The sequence below is a fragment of the Eumetopias jubatus genome, unplaced genomic scaffold (assembly GCF_037043125.1).
Source record: "Eumetopias jubatus isolate StellerSeaLion01/CBP00866 unplaced genomic scaffold, mEumJub1_p1.0 scaffold_4, whole genome shotgun sequence".
Classification (NCBI taxonomy): Eukaryota; Metazoa; Chordata; class Mammalia; order Carnivora; family Otariidae; genus Eumetopias; species Eumetopias jubatus.
The window spans coordinates 44,275,355-44,288,330 of NW_028274810.1; positions in this window are offsets into that span (position 1 = coordinate 44,275,355).

Genomic DNA, 12,976 nt, shown 5'->3' on the forward strand with positions numbered 1-12,976 from the left:
TATCTTTATGGTAAATACCCAATAGTGCAATTGCTGGATCGTATGGTAGCTCTATTTTCAACTCTTTGAGGAACCTCCATACTGTTTTCCAGAGGGGTTGCACCAACTTTTATTCCCACCAACAGTGTAGGAGGGTTCCCCTTTCTCTGCATCCCTGCCAACATCTGTCATTTCCTGACTTGTTAATTTTAGCCATTCTGACTGGTGTGAGGTGGTATCTCACTGAGGTTTTGATTTGGATTTCCCTGATGCCAGGGGATGTTGAGCACTTTTTCATGTGTCTGTTGGCCATTTGGATGTCTTCTTTGGAAAAATGTCTGTTCATGTCTTCTGCCCATTTCTTGATTGGATTATTTGTTCTTTTGGTGTTGAGTTTGATCAGTTCTTTATAGATTTTGGATACTAGCCCTTTATCTGATATGTCATTTGCAAATATTTTCTCCCATTCTGTCAGTTGTCTTTTGGTTTTGTGGACTTTCTTTTGTTGTGCAAAAGCTTTTTATCTTGATGAAATCCCAATAGTTCATTTTTGCCCTTGCTTCCCTTGCCTTTGGGGATGTTTCTAGGAAGAAGTTGCTGTGGCTGAGGTCGAAGAGGTTGCAACCTGTGTTCTCCATTAGGATTTTGATGGACTCCTGTTTCACGTTTAGGTCTTTCAACCATTTGGAGTCTATTTTTGTGTGTGGTGTAAGGAAATGGTCCAGTTTCATTCTTCTGCATGAGGACACTATATCATCTTAAAGGGTCTATCCAACAAGAAGATCTAACAGTTGTAAATATCTACATCCCCAACATGGGAGCAGCCATCTACATAAGCCAACTGTTAACTAAAATAAAGAGTCATATTGATAACAATACATTAATTGTAGGAGACCTCAATACTCTACTCTCAGCAATAGACAGATCATCTAAACAGAAAATCAACAAAGAAACAAGAGCTTTGAGTGACACACTGGACCAGATGGACCTCATAGATATATACAACACATTCCACCCTAAAACAACAGAATACTCATTCTTCTCGAGCACACATGGAACTTTCTCCAGAATAGACCACATACTGCGTCACAAATCAGGTCTCAACTGACACCAAAAGTTTGAGATTGTTCCCTACATATTCTCAGACCATAATGTTCTAAAACTGGAACTCAATCACAAGAAAAAATTTGGAAGAAATTCAAACACTTGGAAGCTAAAGACCACTCTGCTGAAGAATGTTTGGCTCAACCAGGAAATCAAAGAAGAACTTAAACAATTCATGGAAACCAATGAGAACGAAAACACATCAGTCTAAAACCTATGGGATACTGCAAAGTTGGTCCTAAGGGGGAAATACATAGCCATCCAAGCCTCACTCAAAAAAATAGAAAAATCCCGAATTCACCAACTAACTCTACACCTTAAAGAACTGGAGAATAAACAACAAAGGATGCCTAAGCCATGCATTAGAAGAGAAATAATTACGATTAAAGCAGAGATCAATGAAGTAGAAACCAGAAACACAGTAGATCAGATCAATGAAACTAGAAGCTGGTTCTTTGAAAGAATAAGATCAATAAACCACTGGCCAGACTTATCCAAAAGAAAAGAGAAAGGACCCAAATTAATAAATTATGAATGAAAGGGGAGATATCACAACTAACACCAAGGAAATAGAAACAATTATTAGAAATTATTATCAGCAACTATATGCCAATAAACTGAGCAATCTGGAAGAAATGGATGCCTTCCTGGAAACCTATAAGCTGCCAAGACTGAAACAAGAAGAAACTGACTACCTGAATAGGCCAATAACCAGTAACGAGTTTGAAGCAGTGACCAAAAACCTCCCAAAAAACGAGAATCCAAGGCCTGATGGATTCCCTGGGGAATTCTACCAAACATTCAAAGAAGAAATTATACCTATTCTCCTGAAGCTGTTTCAAAAAATAGAAACAGAAGGAAAGCTTCCAGACTCATTGTATGAGGTCAGCATTGCCTTAATCCCCAAACCAGGCAAAGACCCCATCAAAAAGGAGAATTTCAGACCGATATCCCTGATGAATATGGATTCCAAAATTCTCAACAAAATCCTAGCTAATAGGATCCAACAATACATTAAAAGGATCATCCCCCACAACCAAGTGGCATTGATCCCTGGGATGCAAGGGTGGTTCGACATTTGCAAATCAATCAGTGTGATAGAACACATTAATAAGAGGAGAGAGAAGAATCATGGTCCTCTCAATTGATGCAGAAAAAGCATTTGACAAAATACAGCATCATTTCCTGATTAAAACTCTTCAGAGTATAGGGATAGAGGGAACATTCCATGAAACAGACACTTCTCTTAAGAAGACATACAAATGGCTAACAGACACAAGAAAAAATATTCATCATCATTAACCATCAGGGAAATTCAAATTAAAACCACATTGAGATATCACCTTACACCAGTTAGAATTGAAAAATTGACAGGGCAAGAAACAAGAAATGTTGGAGAGGTTGTGGAGAAATGGGAACCCTCTTACATTGTTGGTGTGAATGCAAGTTGGTACAGCCACTCTGGAAAACAGTGTGGAGGTTCCTCAGAAAATTAAAAATAGAGCTACCCTATGACCCAGCAATTGCACTCCTGGGTATTTACCCCAAAGACACAGATGTAGTGAAAAGAAGGGCCATATGCACCCCAGTGTTCATAGCAGCAAGTCCGCAATAGCCAAACTGTGGAGAGCCGAGATGCCCTTCAACAGACGAATGCATAAAGATGTGGTCCATATATACAATGGAATATTACTCAGCCATCAGAAAGGATGAATACCCAACTTTTACATCAACATGGATGGGACTGGAGGAAATTAAGCTAAGTGAAATAAGTCAAGCAGAGAAAGTCAATTATCATCTGGTTTCACTTATTTGTAGAACATAAGGAATAGCACGGAGGACATTGGGAGAAGGAAGGGAAAGATGAAGGGGGGGAAATCGGAGGGAGAGATGAACCATGAGAGACTATGGACTCTGAGAAACAAACTGAGGGTTCTAGAGGGGAGGAGGGTGGGGGGATGGGTTAGCCCGGTGATGGTTATTAAGGAGGGCACGTACTGCATGGAGCACTGGGTGTTATACGAAAACAATGAATCTGGATCACTACATCAAAAATTAATGATGTATTGTATGGTGACTAACATAACATAATAAAATAAAATTTTAAAAAAACCCTTTAAAACTGGCACAGAGTTATCAAATATACATTTAAGGCATTATATAATATAGACATGTACTTTTCATCCTGTCTTTGAAAATACACACTGTTTTTAACCATACTTAGAAGTCGAAAACTCCTCTTCTCTCAATCCTATCTTCTTTTAAATATGTAAATCAGTTTTAGAAATGAATGGTAAAGCCTAGCAAGAGGGCTAACATAAAGTTTATAGAGGAGCTAGAATTTTTACAAGCAATAATTTTATATAATTATGTAGAAATTGTATTTACTACTGAATCCAACAAAAGGCCATTCTTACCTACTGATGTTTGTTTTATATTTGGCCAAGATTATGCAAAAACATCCCTCATTTATGATTTACATTATAGAACTCATCTCTGCTGAAACTCTTTAACAAGCCAGATTTGTCCCTGGAAACTTCCCCTGTCACCCTCTTGCTACTATCTTTCCACATCCTTTGTACTTTCCTAATCCTTAAACCATTGCTCAAGGATTATCCTGATATGCTTTCCCTTTAACAAAATGTAGTTATGTTGGGCGCAGCCAGATTATGGGTTTAGGCATTTACGAGAAATGAATTTACTTAAAGGGTTAATGAGGAATAACGGTTTCAAGTATAAGCCTTCTAGACAATGTCTAGGACTGAAATGATCTAACCTGAAGCACAACTGAGTACAAATTTTAGGCAGCATTTGGGATCCAGAAGGTTTTGGCTTACTCACAACACATAATGGCAAATATGCAATCTATGCCTAGGTTATTCAATCTTAAGTACTGAGAAGAACAATAAGGTTTTATTTGAAACAGTTTCTCAATTATCTGTGTGTAATATATGGAACCATTTTCTTTAAGTCAGAACATTTATTAGAGTTCTTGAACATGACTTCAGTGTCATTAGACTTCTAATGATTTTATTGAGGGCTTTCCATGAACATGAGATGTATAAACTATACTCAGGAACAGATGTTACAGTTATACCAAAGCCTAAAGGCGCCAAACACAGAGACAAAAGACATGGACTGTGAGCTTAGCTTTGGTTCAAATCACTGCTACTCACAAGCTGTCTCTTATCCAATTTAAACCTCAGGTTGCTCAACCATGAAATGGACATAATAGTAGAGAACTATGAGGATTAAATGAGAAAATATATATAAAGCTCTTGTCTAGTATAATCTAAGTACATAAGAACTCAATATATGTTAGCTATTATTATTAATCAGTAGATTGTCTCCTGAATATGTCTTTGATGTTTACTATTAGTAGTGGCTATAATTTTTTAAAACTAAAATAATAAAATAAAATAAAGCAGTACTAATTTGACTTAATATGTTCTAGTTATTTTATTCAAAGTGAAAATGACTTTTCTGATTAAAAAATACATATTCATTGACATTCAAGTCATAAGGAAAATTGTAAAGAAAAATGGAGAAAAATCAGTGAAATTTATATATGCAGAGATATACATTGTTACTACTTTAATGACATTTCTTTTCTTCCAAAAGAAGGATTAATCTGTGTCTTTATGTTTTTGAAATATAATTGTACAGCTCTTATTTCATGACCACTATTCATAAACTAGCCATAAAAATGGAAAGGTAGGTCTCCTTTTTGAGAAGCAGAGAGAGTAGAGATAAAATGTCTCGCACCGCCGGGAGCAAGATGGCGGAGGAGTAGGAGACCTGGATTTCGGCTGGTCTCAGGAATTCAGCTGAATAGGGATCAAACCATTCTGAACACCTACGAACTCAACAGATCGAAGAGGAGAGTAGCAACAACTCTCTGAACAGAGAAGCGACCACTTACTGGAAGGTAGGATGTGTGGAGAAGTGAATTTGAGGCGATATTCAGGAGGATAGACGGCGGGGAAGGGGGCCTCAGTCGCCGCTTCTGGCAAGTGATAGAGCCGCGGAGCACAAAATTGGAACTTTTAGAAGTCGGCTCTGCTGAGGGACGTCCCTCTAGTGGCTAAGTGGGGGGGGGGGGTGGAACCCTTGCAGGACAGTGTGGTCTCAGGACCCACAGGGTCACAGAAAAACTGGAGTGCCTGAGTGCAGCAGAGCTCCCAGGTATTGGAGTGGGGAAGCCGGCTGCAGAGACGGAGCCAAGGCGTGGGATCTCAGCTCGGGGTTGCCATAAACTGTGATCGGTGACAGTCAGGCCACTTCTCTTCCAGCAGGGACCCAACAAGCGGCAGATCTGGGGAGACTCCCCTTCCTCCCCTGGGAGGAGCGGTGTGGGAGCGCACCACAGGGATCTGCTGGGTTTGGAGACTCCACACGGAGTCGGGTGCCAGAGATAGAAACGCTCGGGTCACAGGCCGGGTGAGCACGGAGTGTGGCCGGAGACCGGGGAGATGGGAGTGACTGCTCTTCTCTGGGGGCGCACTGAGGAGCGGGGCCCTGAGTTCTCAGCTCCTCTGGGTGGAGATTGGGAGGCCACCATTTTCACCCTGGTCCTCCAAAGCTGTACCGAGAGCTTGCAGGGAAAAAAGCTCCCGAGAGCAAACCCGAGCAGCTTGCTTAGCCTGGACCGACAAGGGTGGGGCAATTCCACCTCTGGCAAAGACATTTGGGAACCACGGCAACAGGCCCCTCCCCCAGAAGATCAGCAGGAACAGCCAGCAAGCCAAGACCAAGTTTACCCATCAAGGAGAACGGGAGAACTCCAGTGCTAGGGGAATATTGCACATAGAATTCATGGCTTTTTTTACCATGATTCGTTAGTTTTTCAAAGTTAATTTTTTTAACTTTTTTAAAAAAATTTTTTCCCTTTTTCAACCAACATCTTATCAATCCCTTTTTAAAAAAACATTTTTTATTTTTCATTTTTAGAGTCATATTTTATCCCTTCATAGTAGTTACCCTTGTTTTTGGCATATATATATAAGTTGTTCTCTCTTTAAAATTTTGAGATACAGTTTCTTCTAACAGATCAAAATATACCCTAAGTCACTAGTGTATGGCTTTGTTCTAGTCTCCTGCCTGATCACATTCTCTCCCTTTTTTCTCTCTCTCTTTTTTTTAAATCTTCTTTCTTTTTTCAAACAACTTCTTATCAATTCCTTTTATAAAATCTTTTATAATTTTCATCTTTACAGTCATCTTCCATCCCTTCATTGTATCCACCCTTATTTTGTACATATATAAGTCTTTCTTCCTTTAAAATTTTAGGAGGCACTTTTTTCTAACAGACCAAAATACGCCCAAAATCTAGTGTGTGGCACTGATCTGTGCACTAGCCTGATCATATTTGATCATATTCTGTTTTTTTTTTTTGTATTGTTCTATTTTTGTTTTTATCTTTTTCTTTTTTTCCTCTCTCTTTCTTTCCCTTTCTTTTCCCCTGGTTTCAGGTCTTTTCTGATTTATACAGAATATATTTCCTGGGGACGTTGTTAACCTGTTAGCATTTTGTTCTTTCATTCATCTATTCTCCTCTGGGCAAAATGACAAGACGAAAAAAAATCACCTCAGGAAAAAGAACAAGAGGTAGTACCATCAGCCAGGGACCTACTCAATACGGACATTAGTTCGATGTTGGACATAGGGTTCAGAATCATGACTTTAAAGATACTAGCTGGGCTTGAGAAAAGCGTGGAAGTTATTAGAGAAACCAATTCTGGAGAAATAAAGAACTAAAATCTAACCAAGTCGAAATCAAAAAGGCTATTGATGAGGTGCAATAAAAAATGGAGGCACTAACTGCTAGGATAAATGAGGCAGAAGAGAGAATCAGTGATATAGAAGACCAAATGATGGAAAATAAAGAGGCTGAGAAAAAGAGAGAGAAACAACTACAGGATCACGAGGGCAGAATTCGAGAGATAAGCGATACGATAAGACAAAACAACATCAGAATAATTGGGATCCCAGAAGAAGAAGAAAGAGAGAGAGGGCCAGAAGGTATATTGGAGCAAATAATAGCAGAGAACTTCCCTAATGTGAGGAAGGAAACAGGCATCAAAATCCAGGAGGCACAGAGAATCCCTCTCAAAATGAATAAAAATAGGTCAACACCCCGAATTCTAATAGTAAAACTTATGAGTCTCAGAGACAAAGAGAAAATCCTGAGAGCAGCTCGGGAGAAGAGATATGTTACCTACAATGGTAGAAATATTAGATTGGCAACAGACCTATCCACAGAGACCTGGCAGGCCAGAAAGGACTGGCATGATATCTTCAGAGCACTAAATGAGAAAAATATGCAGCCAAGAATACTATATCCAGCTAGGCTGTCATTGAAAATAGAAGGAGAGATAAAAAGCTTCCAGGACAAACAAAAACTAAAGGAATTTGCAAACATGAAACCAGCCCTCCAAGAAATATTGAAAGGGGTCCTCTAAGCAAAGAGAGAGCCTAAAAGCAGCATAGATCAGAAAGGAACAGAGACAATATACAGTAACAGTCACCTTACAGGCAATACAATGGCACTAAATTCATATCTTTCAATAGTTACCCTGAATGTAAATGGGCTCAATGCCCCAATCAAAAGACACAGGCTATCAGATAGGATTAAAAAACAAGACCCATTGATATGCTGTCTGCAAGAGACTCATTTTAGACCCAAAGACACCCCCAGATTGAAAGTGAGGGGGTGGAAAACCATTTACCATGCTAATGGACACCAAAAGAAAGCTGGAGTGGCAATCCTTATATCAGACAAATTAGACTTTTTTTAAAGATTTTATTTATTTATCTGACAGAGAGAGGCACAGCGAGAGCAGGAACACAAGCAGGGGGAGTGGGAGAAGGAGAAGCAGGCTTCCCACTGAGCAGGGAACCTGATGTGGGACTCGATCCCAGGACCCTGGGATCATGACCTGAGCCGAAGGCAGACGCTTAACGACTGAGCCACCCAGGCGCCTGTCAGACAAATTAGATTTTAAAACAAAGACTGTAATAAGAGATGAAGAAGGACACTATATCCTACTTAAAGGGTCTATCCAACAAGAAGATCTAACAATTGTAAATATCTATGCCCCTAACATGGGAGCAGCCAATTATATAAGGCAACTCATAACAAAAGCAAAGAAACACATTGAAAACAATACAATAATAGTGAGGGACTTTAACACCCCTCTGACTGAAATGGACAGATCATCTAAGCAAAAGATCAACAAGGAAATAAAGGCTTTAAATGACACACTAGACCAAATGGACTTCACAGACATATTCAGAACATTCCATCCCAAAGCAACAGAATACACATTCTTCTCTAGTGCCCATGGAACATTCTCCAGAATTGATCACATCTTAGGTCACAAATCAGGTCTCAACCACTACCAAAAGATTGGGATTATTCCCTACATATTTTCAGACCACAGTGCTTTGAAACTAGAACTCAATCACAAGAGGAAAGTCGGAAAGAACTCAAATACATGGAGGCTAAAGAGCATCCTACTAAAGAATGAATGGGTCAACCAGGAAATTAAAGAAGAATTAAAAAATTCATGGAAACCAATGAAAATGAAAACACAACAGTTCAAAATCTTTGGGATACAGCAAAGGCAGTCCTGAGAGGAAAGTATATAGCAATACAAGCCTTTCTCAAGAAACAAGAAAGGTCTCAAATACACAACCTAACCCTACACCTAAAGGAGCTAGAGAAAAAACAGCAAATAAAGCCTAAACCCAGCAGGAGAAGAGAAATAATAAAGATCAGAGCAGAAATCAATGAAATAGAAACCAAAAGAACAGTAGAACAGATCAACAATACTAGGAGCTGGTTCTTTGAAAGAATTAACAAGATTGATAAACCCCTGGCCAGACTTATCAAAAAGAAAAGAGAAATGACCCAAATCAACAAAATCATGAGTGAAAGAGGAGAGATCAGAACCAACACCAAAGAAATAGAAACAATTATAAGAACATATTATGAGCAACTCTATGCCAGCAAATTAGATAACCTGGAAGAAATGGATGCATTCCTAGAGATGTATCAACTACCAAAATGAACCAGGAAGAAATAGAAAACCTGAACAGACCTATAACCACTAAGGAAATTGAAGCAGTCATCAAAAATCTCCCAAGAAACAAAAGCCCAGGGCCAGATGGCTTCCCAGGGGAATTCTATCAGACATTTAAAGAAGAATTAATACCTATTCTCCTGAAACTGTTCCAAAAAATAGAAATGGAAGGAAAACTTCCAAACTCATTTTGTGAGGCCACCATTACCTTGATCCCAAAACCAGACAAAGACCCCATCAAAAAGGAGAATTACAGACCAATATCCTTGATGAACATGGATGCAAAAATTCTCACCAAAATCCTAGCCAACAGGATCCAACAGTACATTAAAAGGATTATTCACCACGACCAAATGGGATTTATCCCTGGGCTGCAAGTTTGGTTCAACATCCGCAAATCAATCAACGTGATACAATACATTAACAAAAGAACGAACAAGAATCATATGATCCTCTCAATAGATGCAGAAAAAGCATTTGACAAAGTACAGCATCCTTTCTTGATCAAAACTCTTCAGAGTATAGGGATAGAGGGTACATACCTCAATATCATAAAAGCCATCTATGAAAAACCTACAGCGAATGTCATTCTCAATGCAGAAAAGCTGAGAGCTTTTCCCCTAAGGTCAGGAATGTGGCAGGGATGTCCACTATCACCACTGCTATTCAACATAGTATTAGAAGTCCTAGCCACAGCAATCAGACAACAAAAAGAAATCAAAGGCATCCAAATCGCCAAAGAAGAAGTCAAACTCTCACTCTTTGCAGATGATATGATACTGTATGTGCAAAACCCAAAAGACTCCACCCCAAAACTGCTAGAACTCACACAGGAATTCAGTAAAGTAGCAGGATATAAAATCAATGCACAGAAATCAGTGGCATCCCTATACACCAACAACAAGACAGAAGAGAGACAAATCAAGGAGTCGATCCCATTTACAATTGCACCCAAAACCATAAGATACCTAGGAATAAATTTAACCAAAGAGGCAAAGGATCTGTACTCAGAAAACTATAAAATACTCATGAAATAAATTGAAGAAGACACAAAGAAATGGAAAAGGTTTCCATGCTCATGGATTGGAAGAACAAACATTGTGAAGATGTCAATGCTACCTATAGCAATCTACACATTCAATGCAATCCCCATGAAAATATCATCCACTTTTTACAAAGAAATTGAACAACTAATCCTAAAATTTGTATGGAACCAGAAGAGACCCCGAATAGCGAGAGGAATATTGAAAAAGAAAAGCAAAGCTGGTGGCATCACAATTCCGGACTTCCAGCTCTATTACAAAACTGTCATCATCAAGACAGTATGGTACTGGCACTAAAACAGACACATAGATCAATGGAACAGAATAGAGAGCCCAGAAATGGACCCTCAACTCTATGGTTAACTCATCTTTGACAGGGCAGGAAAGAGTGTCCAGTGGAAAAAAGACAGTATCTTCAACAAATGGTGTTGGGAAAACTGGACAGCCACATGCAGAAGAATGAAACTGGACCATTGCCTTACACCATACACAAAAATAGACTCCAGATGGTTGAAAGACCTAAACGTGAGACAGGAGTCCATCAAAATCCTAATGGAGAACACAGGTAGCAACCTCTTCGACCTCAGCCACAGCAACTTTTTTCCAGAAACTTCGCCAAAGGCAAGGGAAGCAAGGGCAATAATGAACTATTGGGATTTCATCAAGATAAAAAGCTTTTGCACAGCAAAAGAAACAGTCCACAAAACCAAAAGACAACCGACAGAATGGGAGAAGATTTTTGCAAATGACATATCAGATAAAGGGCTAGTATCCAAAATCTATAAAGAACTTATCAAACTCAACACCCAAAGAATAAATGATCCAATCAAGAAATGGGCAGAAGACATGAACAGACATTTTTCCAAAGAAGACATCCAAATGGCCAACAGACACATGAAAAAGTGCTCAACATCCCCTGGCATCAGGGAAATCCAAATCAAAACCTCAGTGAGATACCACCTCATACCAGTCAGAATGGCTAAAATTAACAAGTCAGGAAATGACAGATGTTGGCGGGGATGCGGAGAAAGGGGAACCCTCCTACACTGTTGGTGCGAATGCAAGCTGGTGCAACCACTCTGGAAAACAGTATGGAGGTTCCTCAAACAGTTGAAAATAGAGCTACCATACAACCCAGCAATTGCACTACTGGGTATTTACTCCAAAGATACAAATGTAGGGATCCAAAGGGGTACGTGCACCCCAATGTTTATAGTAGCAATGTCCACAATAGCCAAACTGGAAGGAGCCAAGATGTCCGTCGACAGATGAATGGATAAGAAAGTGTGGTATATATACACAATGAAATATTATGCAGCCATCAAAAGGAATGAGATCTTGCCATTTTCAACGACGTGGATGGAACTGGGGGGTGTTATGCTGAGTGAAATAAGTCAATCAGAGAAAGACATGTATCATATGACCTCACTGATATCAGGAATTCTTAATCTCAGGAAACAAACTGAGGGCTGCTGGAGTGGTGGGGGGTGGGAGGGATGGGGTGGCTGGGTGATAGGCATTGGGGAGGGTATGTGCTACGGTGAGCACTGTAAATTGTGCAAGACTGTTGAATCACAGATCTGTACTTCTGAAACAATGCAATATATGTTAAGAAAAAAGAAAAAGAAGTAGATAGCAGGAGGGGAAGAATTAAGGGGAGTAAGTCAGAGGGGGAGATGAACCATGAGAGATGATGGACTCTGAAAAACAAACTGAGGGTTCTAGAGGGGAGGGGGGTGGAGGATAGGTTAGCCTGGTGATGGGTATTAAAGAGGGCACATTCTGCGTGGAACACTGGGTGTTATGCACAAACAATGAATCATGGAACACTACATCAAAAACTAATGATGTAAAGTATGGTGATTAACATAACAATAAAAAATTAAAATAAAAAGTCTGGCACCATCCTGTCTGTGTTCAAATGCCAACTTTACCACTTACTAGACATATCATCTTGGGCAAGTCACTTAGGCTCTGCGTCTTAACTTCCTTATCTGTGAAGTGAAGTTGTTATAAGGATTAAAGGAGTTAATAGATAAGTACTTAAAACAGTGCCTGGTATATAGTAAGTAGTACATAATAGTTAACTATTATTATAAATGGTCATACAAAAGTACCTATTATATGCTGTTATATAAATATAAAGGAGTTCATAGAACCAGTTATGTATAATATTATTCCATTTGTATAAAAAGAACAAAGTATATAATATCTATTTATATACATAAGCACAAAAATATTTGAAAGACTATACATAAAACTGTTAACACGATTATCTCGGCAAGGATTTTCACTGGTTCTATAATGTTGCCATTTTTATGACCCTTATGTAAGAAATCAATAAAAATAGTTCACTTTAAAAATGTATTTTTTTTGAAGTGGAGAAAATAAAAAGAGAAAGAAATTAGTGGAAATTAACAAAACTCCTGGTTTTCAGAAAGATGACAATAGTTATTAGTTTTTCCTGCTATCCTGGGAAAATAGAGCTTAGAGCTTATAGAGAACTAAATTCACTATAGTGAAAGTAAATTGTAATAAACCCAAAGCTACAATTTCCCTTTACTAAAGAGACATTATTTTCTGTGATTTCAAGAAAAATATTCAAAAGGAAAAAGAAAACATTTAAGTACCTTTAAAATTGCTAATAAATACACTTAAGGTTATTAAATGTAACAGAAAGGTGGCTGACTACTAAACAACCATATTTCCCCTTTATTTTACTGGGGCAAGGATGCCACATCAAGCCTTAAACACCTTTGATGTCCA